This window comes from Humulus lupulus, chromosome 6 (assembly GCF_963169125.1).
Source record: "Humulus lupulus chromosome 6, drHumLupu1.1, whole genome shotgun sequence".
NCBI classification, from domain to species: domain Eukaryota; kingdom Viridiplantae; phylum Streptophyta; class Magnoliopsida; order Rosales; family Cannabaceae; genus Humulus; species Humulus lupulus.
This window is the reverse complement of record NC_084798.1, coordinates 2,046,803-2,059,053: the sequence shown is the minus strand read 5'-3', so window position 1 is coordinate 2,059,053 and position 12,251 is coordinate 2,046,803. Positions and strand designations below refer to the sequence as shown.

At 34.2% G+C, this 12,251-nt stretch overlaps 2 protein-coding genes across 3 annotated transcripts in view; one reads left to right on the top strand and one right to left on the bottom strand.

Moving 5' to 3' along the window:
- The window catches only part of LOC133781363 (disease resistance protein At4g27190-like), a 52,989-nt gene extending 42,261 nt beyond the window's left edge, over positions 1–10,728 (bottom strand). Inside the window, exon 1 of the mRNA XM_062220332.1 lies at positions 10,693–10,728. The gene's annotated coding sequence lies outside the window, so the exon portion shown is untranslated. The remainder of the gene's footprint in view (positions 1–10,692) is intronic.
- LOC133781365 (uncharacterized) overlaps positions 1–12,251 on the top strand; it is a 94,646-nt gene that overhangs the window by 46,980 nt on the left and 35,415 nt on the right. The gene's annotated exons all lie outside the window — the stretch shown is intronic.

The window sequence follows — 12,251 nt, the reverse complement described above, 5'->3', positions numbered from 1 at the left end:
CCAATTAAGAATTTATTATTTTTAATATATTCAAATAAATATATAAATTAATTAAGTTTTGTTTTAATTTGTTTACTATAAATTTAAAATATTGTTTTAAGCTTAAAAATATAAACTTCATATTATTAGTACTAGTATTTAAAAGAAAAAAATTACAAAAATGTAAACAAAAAAAAATACCACTTTTGTTTGGGCGGGTTGACCCGACCAACCCGCCAAAAAAAAAATACAATTTCGGTTTGGGCGGGTTAACCCGACCAACCCGCCCAAATTATTGGACGGGTTAAAAAAAAAATTTCTTAATTGGGCAAGTTACGGGTCACCTTTGCTAACCCGATTATGACATTGGACAGGTAAAAATGCATTGTAACCCGACCAACCCGCTCGATGCTCAACCCTAGTTTGAATAGTCGTAATTAATGCAATATTCTACAATATTTGTTATAGTAGTAATATAATAATATTTTGTGATAGATTTAGTTAATAATACTAGATGATAACTAAATGATGACAAAAGACTTGACTCTCACTTTTGACAAAGCCAACCCACTAGTTGAGCTATCAAACAACCTTTGTTTCACTTGAAATAGTCATCCACAACTGGGTTGGGCCCCAAGAAATAGTGCTGAACACAAAATTTCATATCCGAAAGATAAGGCAAGAATAAGATCATTTTTGTATATAATAATTGATATGAAACGATGTTACGTCCCAATCAAACTTTTGTTTTACTTGAAGGACTTAGAATCTTAGAAATATCTACCTAAACTTATCAACACAAAAAATATAACATATATATTTATTAAAAGATAATTATATCAAAACATAACAAAATAAAATAATAAAAAAGATTTTGTTGTTGTCTGGAACATTATTATATGTAGTAGACCAACATAAAAATAGAGATATATACATCAATTTCATCAATTTCTTCGGTGATTACATCTCCGATGCTTGGCACCAAAGAAGAAAAATGCCTTTATTTCACACTGTCTGGGTGGACTATGATAATACTTACAAGTGTTGTGCTCACACAAACAACAGTTGCATAGAACTGCGCTTATATTTTAACATTTAAGCAGGTAAACTATATAACCATCTTATGTAAACTAGCACTATTCTCATGCCAACGTTATCATTGCAATATAACAAATCACAATATATAAGTACATATATAACAAACCATAAAATAAGGTTGTATGTTTAGACATACATCCTGTGCGCAGATGTCCACTCTTCTCACCTCAATCGCTAATAATTTTCTTTATTCTACCTCGAACCCCTTGCTAAGTAGTTTCCTCGTTGAGAACAAGACACTAAGATGACGTTTGGTTTGGTAGAATAGAATGTTAATGGTAACGGTAATAGGATGGAATAAGAATGGTAATGAGAATTGATTATGATGTTTGGTTTATTGTTGGAATAGACAATGAAATCAATGATAAATTGACAAAAATAACATCATTTCATTAACTCATAAATGTATTTAATCCTAATATATAATATGTATTATTTATTATATATTATATATTTAGTATAAAATATAATAATTAAATAAATAGTAAATATTATATAGGCAAAATTGACAAAAATAATTGGAATGGAGGATTACCGAGGAGAAATGTGGTAATGGAGATTCCACCAAGTGTAGGAAATGAGCATTCCATTGGAATGGATTTCCACACTCAAAATATCAAACCAAACAACGGAATGAGAAGTTTGATTACATTCTCATTCAAGCCATAAGTACTCAACAATACTACCACACACTCAAAGTTTATTCATAAAACATATCACATTTCATTTAAGCACGTAAAACAAATCAATTACAACCAATTAATCAAATATGTAACCATAATAAAATCAAATAACCCTAAGTTTATTTTATTCCTATAAACTCATATTAGTGCTCTACATTTATTTTAAATATTTATTCCTAATAATTAACACTTTAATTACTCATAAATCACAAAATAATTAAATATTCCATCAAATTACCAATGTCAGCATCTTACATGCTTCTAAATCACTTATACAAATTATATATATATTCCAATTTTGATTATCATGTATGCATCTCAACTCAATCCATCTATAAAATATGTATGTGACTGATCTTCTTGTTGACAATGTTAACCATCATCATCATCCTAATAAACAAATTAACATCATAAACTGAATTATATACACAATTACTTTCAATAAAGAATAAGAGTAAATGGCAAAGAATGAATAAAATGCTCTGATCAGCTCAACTTAATTGTTTGGTAAGAGAGTAGTAAAGAAAATTGACTTCTTGTGAAATTATTATATTACCCTTACAATATTAATATAAAATATGTGTAGGAAAAAATTAATTTAGTAATTTTACATGGCTTTGTATTTATAAAAAAAATTCTCCCCACTTTTCTCCTTATTTTGGAGGAAAAAAAAGTTAGTGGACCCATTCAAAAAAAAAATTTCTCACTTTTCTCTTCCTTTTTCATTTTCTTTCCTACTAAACAACTCTTTTTTTTTTTCTTCTTCTTTTCACTTTTCTCTTAAATACTTTCTTTCATACCAAAAATAGGGTAAAAGTTGGAAGCCATGAATAGAGAAATTATAAAGTAGGCTTGTAACATAAGGGTTTTTTTTTTCTTTTAATAAAAAAAGTTGAAGATAAAGATTGGATGCAATATAAAGTTTGGATAAGAAAAGTAACTATATATAGGAAGTTGTGTCGGCCACTCATGTCAATAATGCACTACTTTTACTTTTAACTATAATAGAATTGATTAAATACAATCTATTATCAATTCATCCTAGCATAACAAATTAAACTAGTAAACACAAAAATTAAATAATTTATTTAATATTTAGTAAGAATTTTACATGTTGGTGACTTGCTATACTAAGTCATTATGTTGGCATATCATCATAATTATTAGTATCTATCTATGGGTAGTGACCATTAAAAATCATTCCGCATATATATATATATATATCATTAGTTATAAGTTGCATTATATATGATAAATATAAATAATCTCATAACAATTTACTTATTAATATTAAAAAATGTAGGTAAGAATGGTTTTTAGTGAAAATTTAATTTGATTTATAAAACAAGTTTAAAAAATGTCACGAATATATATATTTTTTAATGTCATATTTAGTATTATCATAAATTAACACTATGTTTGGTAGGGATGAGAAATGAATAGATGGAGAGGAGTGGAGGGAGGGTAGTGGAAGGAGAAGTAGAGTCTTTTGTTTGGCGAGAGAGAGAGAGAGAGAGAGAGAGATATGGAAGGGGATATTCTCTCTCCAAAGTTTAAAAATTCAATCCCTCAATTCTTGGAATAATTCAAGAAAAAGACAAAAAAAAATGTAAAAGACATGTATATCATTTTAAAATTAATAAATATTTACATTAAAAAAATAAAATGGTAATTTTAATAATTAATACATTCTCCATCATTCCAACTTCACCCCTAATACCAAACAACATAAAGGAGAGCAATTATCCTCTCCATTCTTTTTAAACTCTCCATCTATACTGTTTTCCCTCATTCCTACCAAACACAGCTTAAGTGGTCCAAAATTTTAAAATTGGTCCACCATATTATTTTATGCATTTTGAAAGAAGAAAGACATAAAAATAGCATTTAGGGACCTAAATGATATAATCTAAAAATGTTGGGACCTAACTATTACAAAATCAATTTTTGGGATGTAAGGTAGTATTTGGTTTATTAGTTTTCCAAAAGTAAGTACATTCACTTGTTTGGTTTGTTGGTTGCAATCTGAAAACCCATTCCATTATGAATTGCAATTCACTTACAAATTGCATTTCGTTTTCGAAAGGGAAATTTCACTTTTTATGCTTAATGGGTGATGCTAGGCATTATGTAAATTAAAATATAATGCTAAACTTTTCCAACTTCCCCAAACTACCCGTTCCATTTCATCTTCTCTAATCTCCTCTCTCTCTCTCTTGGTTTTCTAAGAAAATGGCAACTACAGCAACACCATCACCATGCACCCACATCTCTCCCTTTCTTTCTTTGAAAATGGGAGCCACACACCACCTCTCTCTCTTCACCCCACCGAATCTCATCTCTTTTTCTCTTAACTTCTCCATGGAATATAAATAGCTCAGTAGGCTAACTGAGATCTAACAAACTCAAAACTAACTGTACAAAGTGAACTAACTAACACAAATAGCATAACAACTTGTAACTTGTCACCAAGACCTCTACTCTTGATAGACATGATTATAGGTATTGCATGGTTTTTAATAAATGCCAATGAGGAAGTATCACCAAGACCTTTACTCTTGATGCTACAAGTAACTTTCTCACATTTTTGTCCTTTATTAATATCTTCTCGATGCTTTTTATGATATGTGGGAAAATTTGTCTTTCATAAGTATAGGGAAATTTGAGCTTTTATGCTTAGTATGGTGTCATAAATAAACAAAATGTTATGTCTTCTAATCATTTCAAAAAAATGACAAGTCTTTTGATAATACCTAAAATACCCTTCCCATAAATTTTCTCATCCACTTCATTCTCTCTCTTCCCACTCTCTCCCTTAACTCATTCATCTCAACTCTCTCTTTAGAAAAAAAAAACCCATTGGTAAGGTAAAATATAGGAGAACTCAATGCAATGACAAGTATTTCTTACTTAGGACACTAAAATATTGCATTTCGAACAGATCTGGGCATAATTTTTTTAATTTTTTTTGCGATTTTTTTTTAGATCTGAAACTCTGAAATCTGCAAAAAATCGATGTGGGTCGATGATGCTCGATGCCAGCTCGATGGGGCCTTCAAAATCAAGATTTTCATGAAAAATTGATGTTGCTTGATGGTGGTTCGATGCGATTCTTGCAAGATACGTAATTTTTCACCCGGGTGTTTGTTATGAGTGTTTTTTTTCTTCTATTTATGGTATTTTTTAAAGATCTACATGTTTGAAATGTGTATATAGACATTTGGGAAATGTAAATCTTGAAAAAAAATGTAAAATGCAAAACATATATCATGTTCAAGATATGTTTTGGTACGTTGTAATGCCCCAAATTTCCTAATAAGGTTTATGACCTTGATTAGGAGGCCGGGAGGGCCATAATTGATTTATTATAATATTTAATGATTATATGCATGTTTACGTGAATTATATTATTATATGATGGTGAATGCATGCATATGGGTTCATATTTTAATTATGAGGGCATTTTGGTAATTTGGCCACTGTGGGCGTAATTGTATATTTTGGGTGCATGATTGTGATTAATTAATTTGGCCACCTTATAAGGTGGATTGGTTCGAGCTATTCGGCATGAGACGATCATGAGATGTAAGTGTTCAGTCTAGTCATAACGGGTTTAAGTTCGGGGCTCGGGGTGAGTCTCGAGGTCATTTTGATGATTAGATCATTACCGGGAATAAAAGGGTAATGGGATATGATTTAGTGGTATTTGAGAATATTGAGAATAGCGGGAATTTGGAGAGCGTTAATTATGATTAACAGTATAGGTTGGAAATGACGATTTTACCCTTGAGAGTGTTTAGAAGCTTTTAAATTGGCCTAGGGGCATTATGGTCTTTTGACCTTAAGGATTTATATCAGCTCATTTAGTTTGGAAGGCTGTGGGAACGTGTAAAACAAAGCATCACCCTCATCATCTTCTTCTTCTCCCGTACATGTTTTTCCCCTTCACTTTTCTTTGAATTTTGAGAGCCCAAATTGAGGAGTTAAGCTAGGAGATCAAAGGTGGGAGCTTAGGAACTTGATTCAGCAATTAAAGGGGATTCAAAACCAAGTTTGAGGTAAGTTTCAGCCATGGAATCCCTGGTTATAATCTGTTTTTTATTTAAGTTTCAGCTTGTGATTTATTGGTAAATAGTTTGAATTAATGGAAGTTTAGTTGATGTTTAACTTGGGTTTTGATGTGGGTGAGTTATTGATAATGTTTAGTGGTTAAATTGGGTGTTAGGTTGAGGTTTGGAACTGGTTTGAAGGGTTGGTTCCGGGGAAAAACGCAGGGGAAAGCAAGCTGGTGCTTGCTGGTTTTGATAATGGGCCGCGGCACGACTATGGTGAGCCGCGGCCTACGTGCGTTTTTGTGAAGGGTTTGGCTCTGTCAGGAGGGTGAGCCGCGGCCCATAGAGGCAGATTTGGCCATAATAGGGTTTTTGACTTAGGGATGCTTGCCATAGGCCTCGGGGTTGATCCTAGTACCCGGTTAAGTGGGGATTGATGTCCCGGAGACTAGATATTGGTTTGGGAACTTATGTTGATCATTTTTATTGATGATACCTTATATTTGGTTATGACTAGGTGACCGCTAAAGGACTAAAGGTTGATTGTTCTCAAGGGTCGTTCTTTAAATCATTCTAGCTCGAATCTGAGGTAAGAAAACTGCACCCTGTGTATATGTGACATGCATGGCTATTCTCGATGCATGTGGGTTGATTATTAAGTATAACATGCATGGCTATTCTTGATGCATGTTGGTTGATTGTTGAACGTGACATGCATGGCGGTTAATGGTGCATGTTGGATTATTGAATATTATGCATATGATGCACGAGAAACATGTGATTAGGACATGCTTTGTATACTGGATATGATATCGTTCAGAGCTTGAGTCTCTGTGTTGTGCATGGTCCTAATTGTACTGGTACCTGTTAAGTAAGCATGCTGAATACCTTGTGTATGGATATTGGACATGTGATATATGTTTGGTGGCATGACTTACCTGTTTATGGCGCTGACTTATTAGTTAGAATCGGCAATGGTGTCAGATCCGTCTATGAAGCTGTGACTTATTAGTTAAGTTCACAACGGGCTGAGCACTGGTCGTGTTTCACTGACCCAAGAGTCAGAAATGGCAGAGCATTGTGAACGCCGGGCCAAATGAATATTAGATCTAATCGAGGTCGGCATTGAATGGCTCATATGGGGTATTAATGCTGGACCGACCGGAAGGTCAATGAAAACTATAAGCGCTTGCCTGGTCTAAGACCAGATGTTTAGCCAGGGCGTATGGCCCCGGTGACTGTTTGTCACATGGCTAGGGGACGCTGTCCATAGTTACGACTCTAGAGTCGGGAGGAAGGTTATGTTGGTGACCATTCGCCATGCACCTATCCTGATCAAACTTATGGAAAGACAACCTATCAGTTAAGCCCTGGTGATCCTATCATCACATGGCTAAAGGGTGTTGTCCCCACATTTGTGACTCTGGTGTTAGTCACCTATTTGTTTGGACTGTTGGTCCTGGATAATTAATACAATCACTGTTGATATTATATCATGTTATATTGTGTTTTCTTGCTGGGCTTCGGCTCACGGGTGCTATGTGGTGCAGGTAAAGGCTAGAGGAAGCTGGACCATCCTTGAGTTGGAGAGCTTAGGTGATGACGTGTACATATGCAGCTGCTCGACCACCACGGCCGAGGTTTAAAGTGGAACTAGGGTTGAACCCTGTTTTGCCGATTAGTACGGCCTGTTGTAAATATTTTCTGTAATAGACTCTAAAACTATATTTTGGGATCCCAATATATATATTAAACGTTCTAGTGAGACGCTACATCTTATCCAAAATTTTAAATCCCTAAACCGCTAATCATGCTTAGTTACACGATTTTGGCCAAATGACTCGATTAGCGAGTTTAGAACTGTTTACAAGGCACACCGTAACGGTCCCTGGAGTTGGGGCGTTACATACGTTTTCAAGTTCTAAACTTTGAAAATGTATATGTGAAGTTATAAAACGTCTTATATTTTAACTTACCCATGGAGATTTTTTTTATGGAAAGAGCTGAGAGGAATGAGTTGAGGGAGGAGAGAAAGAGGGAAGAGAGAAGAGGAAGTGGGTGAGAAAAATTATGAAAAGAGTATTTTGAGTATTGTCAAAAAAGTTAACATTTTTTAAATGATTTAAATGCCTAGTATTTTTTTTTACTCAGAAACCCTCATTAAGCATAAAAACTCAAATTCCCACAAGTATATTAGTAAGAAAAAAGAGTCGCTACCTTTTGCTCCATCGATATAGTTTGTTTGGTCATGACTACTCATGAGGTTCTTACTAATAAGGGATTATATGTTGATGGTAACTTGTAACGACCCCAAATTCGCTAATGAGGTTTAAGAGCCTTGATTAGTGTGCCGAGAGGGCATAATTGGGTTAAATGTGGTTTGTATGAATATATTGATTTAAATGCATAATTATATGATTAATAGTGCTTGTATGATTATATTGGTATTAATGTGATATGTATATATGGTAATTGTGAGAACCACATTATTATGTGGGTAGGTCTGCAGAGCACGACTCGAGCCAATCCTAGGGCTGGTTAGCGGGGAAAAGTCGCAACAGGGCTTAATAGTTGACTTTGGATAAGTCAGGGGTATTTTAGGTATCAGGTAGTTATTTAGACTATCGGGCTATGAAAATAAATATATGGAGATATATTTGAGGTTAGGATGTCTAGGCAGGAATATTGGGAAATTTTACCGTTTTGCCCTCGGGGACGTTTCCGGCACCTCGAGCCTCGGGATTGACTTAACGGGATAAGATTAGACTAAAGCTTTAGGAAAACAGTAGACAGAAAAATTAAACCGACCTTTATTTTCAGCCTTTCCTCTCTATTCTCTCTCAAGGAAAACACAAGGAGAAAAACACTGAAATTTTAAGGAAATTTGCTGGAATTTCAGATGGGAACTCAAAGGAATTCAGGGGTGATTTAGAGGCTTAGCTCAAGAATCAATCAAGAACTAAATCAGGGCTAAGGTAAGCATTGAATTTCCTTTTCTGTGGTTAGAAATTCTGGGTTTTGGCTGGGTATTGAGGTGATTGTGGTTTTGATGTTTAAGAGCAGAATTAAGGAGGAAAGCTTGGGAATTAGCTTGGATTTGGCTTGGAGAAGTGGTTCAGCAGAAGAGGTAAGTCTTAATTCGTAATTTGGAGGTTTTAATTTGAGTTTGAATGGCTGGTTTTAGAGATTATAGTTCTTGAGTTTCAGAAATTGAAAAGAGATTTTAGTGTGTGTTAGGTTGGGTTTTTTGTGGAATTATGTTATTTAAGTCATTCTAAAGGTGTTGGGATTAATTGGTTTTGAATTGGGAAGCTTTGGGATGGATTTGGATGAGGTTTAGATGTTGGAAATGGTGAGTTTTATGGGCACGAAGGGAAGGGTCGCGACTCTGTTCCAGAGCGCTGCGGCCCTAACATGAAAACCAAAGGTGAGCGCCGCGGCGCCCAAGGCAAGGGCTGCAGCGCATGTCTCCTTCCAAGCAAGCCCTTGGCTCTGTTTTGAGGGCAGGGCTGCGGCTAAGCTTCAAGGGCTGTAGCCCTTGGGTGCAGACTTGAACATTTGGGGATTTTAGGCATGGGAATATGGTCTAGAATGCCCGGGATCGATTTCACCACCGTGCTTGGTGGAACTCGGATTCCCAGAAGTTAGTTTTGTATCCAGAAACCCTAATTTGAATTTTAATGGAACCCAATACATTGGTTGTGACTAGGTGATAAAAGCTTAGGCTCAGGAACAGATCGTGCTTGAGGAGCGTTGCTCGTAATCCAAAACCGCAAAGATCAAAGGTAAGAAAACTGCACCTGGTTGAATATATGTAATGGAACTAAGGGTTCCCTGTTGTGTATGCTTGAAAAGATGGTATTACGCCATGCAAGCTAATTAGTGAACCAACGACCTAAGGGTGCCCAGGGTTACACTAACACATAGGGCGCGGCTTGGCCACTGGTAGCCAAGGACAGCTTAATATGCACTGAGCTCGGTTTAAGCGAGGTGGAGTCAGTGGGGTAAACAGAGACTGTGGCCTAAGATGTCGGCCCTGACTATTATAAGATATGAATGTTATTAGTGTTTGATTGCATCCATGATTCTGAATGCATGCTGAATGATTAATGTGAATTATATGATGAGGGTTCATGCTTAGTGAGTTTATTATCTGTTATTGTTGTTTGTGTTGCACATCATGTTTTCTTGCTGGGCCTTGGCTCACGGGTGCTACGTAGTGCAAGTAAAGACAAGGGCAAGCTTGATCAGCCTTGATTGGAGAGCTCTACGAGCGGAATATACATGGCTAGCTGCTCAGCCACCACGGTTGAGGTTTAGGTAGGGACGCGAGACCCAGAGATTGTCTATTTTGCCTTAGTATGGCTAACAATTGTTTAAGTACTTTTGGAAGTCTGTAAACCAACTTTTAACTCTGTTTCTTTTGGGATCCCGTGTATATAACTGTTTAATTATATGAAATGGAACTTTTGAGACCAAAACCTTTTTACCCAAGATCATACATGTTTAGTGACACGTTTTTAAATTAATGACTTGATTAGCAAATCTTGCACTTTTATAAGTACACAGTGTAGCGGTCTTGGCTATCCAGGGCGTTACATAACTAGTTTTATACTTTGGTGGTTTAATTCTCTAAATTATTTGTATGTTTTTTATTTTGTACTTTTATAAGTGTACTTTTATATGTGTTTAATTTTCAACAGCACAATGGAAAACTGAAGACAAAAGAAAAGTCTTTGATACCTTCTTATTTTTATTTTTTGAAAATTAGGAAACAAATAAATGGATACGAAAGATTGTAAAATTGTAAAAGTAAGAAAGAGAAATATATATATATATATATATATATAATTTTTTTTATCTGAAAGAAAGAAGAATACTTGGTTGAGATTGAGAAGATGTAATTGATGAGTGGGCAAATTTGATATGCAAAAGGCAACAATAAATGAAGAAAAATATTAAAATTATTCTACTTAACAAAAGATAAGAAATGGAAAGGAGAGTAGGGAGTAATATACCTGAGACTTAAGATTGTAGAGAAAGATACTGAAAAAACTCAAATACAGCAAGAGAAAGAGATGATGATGACTTAAGAAAGTGACAAGAAAATGGACTTTGTCTGTGAGTGTGTATATGAGAAAAGTAGTGAAGCCATGAATCATTGAATAGAGAATCTATAAAGCAAGTTGTATGTGTCTGCCACTAACTAATATCAATAATTCACTAAACAGACGAAGTTTCAACAAGTGACAGCTAATGGTACAAACGCTTATTTTCTATCTAATTATTTGCAAGTTGTATGCAATTAATTTATTTTTGCAAATGGAATATGAAATACCTTTAATTTTTTTATTATTTTGTAGGAAATAAATTATATTTTTGGCCTTTAGCAGAAAAAAACACAAAAAATCGAAAAGAAAAGAAAATTAAAAAAAATGGTAAAACTGATAAAATAGATGAAAATATGTTATTTTTATCGTTCGGCCCACTTTCCTGTTAAGCCCAGTTACTCCCAACTAGCCACGTGGCCCAGGAACGAAGCCCAATGAGTACCAGCAGTCCCTCTCCAATAGCTACGGCTGGTCTCCCATTTTGCTCATTCACACCAAATCCCAAATGCAAAAATCAACACAATTGAAACATATTTTAGAGAAATATTGGCCCCATAACCCCAAATAGGTAGGTTTGTTCTACATATACTCTCAATAAAAAAGTGTAGTGGTAAAACCTCAAAACGGTATCTTTCCATTCCACCTAAGCACTTTTGGATGTTAAGTGCCAATTATATTTGTTGAGTGTCAGCGAAAAGACAATTTCCATATGCTATTGATCCACGTATTAAATTATTAATTACTAATTTAAAAACTATGTTTAAAATAATTTAAATTAATTAGTCCTATTTTATATGTTTAAAAGTGCATAACATTCACATATCGACTTGAATAGAACCAACATTCATTCTCAAACTTAAGAGCGAACCCCATGAAGAGAACCCATAGTAAAAGTTCTACCGAACCCAGAAATTTCAATCGTACACAAAGGCAGGTAAGTTTTCTCCAACCTCGAATAATTATTTTTTAATTAAATCGTACACCGCTTAGATAATTATTTTTTAATACACTAATATTATTTTCCCCCTAAAAAATTAAATTTTCTAATTAAGGAGAATATGATATTGTGATTGTATAGTAACGTTTGTGGATACATACAATAAAAAAAATTAGTTCAATTTAAGAAACACAATAAAATTTATAGATTGCGACAATATCTAGATGATCACTAGAAACAAACCATTGGTTAATGCAACCAATCAAAGGATTAATTTTTTAATCAAAATATTTTAGCAATAATTAAAACTATTCCTTTGCATATCTATATATATGTATATTGATTGAATGATGAGTAGACCATAAGTTTCCAGAAGAAAAAAAAAAAAAAA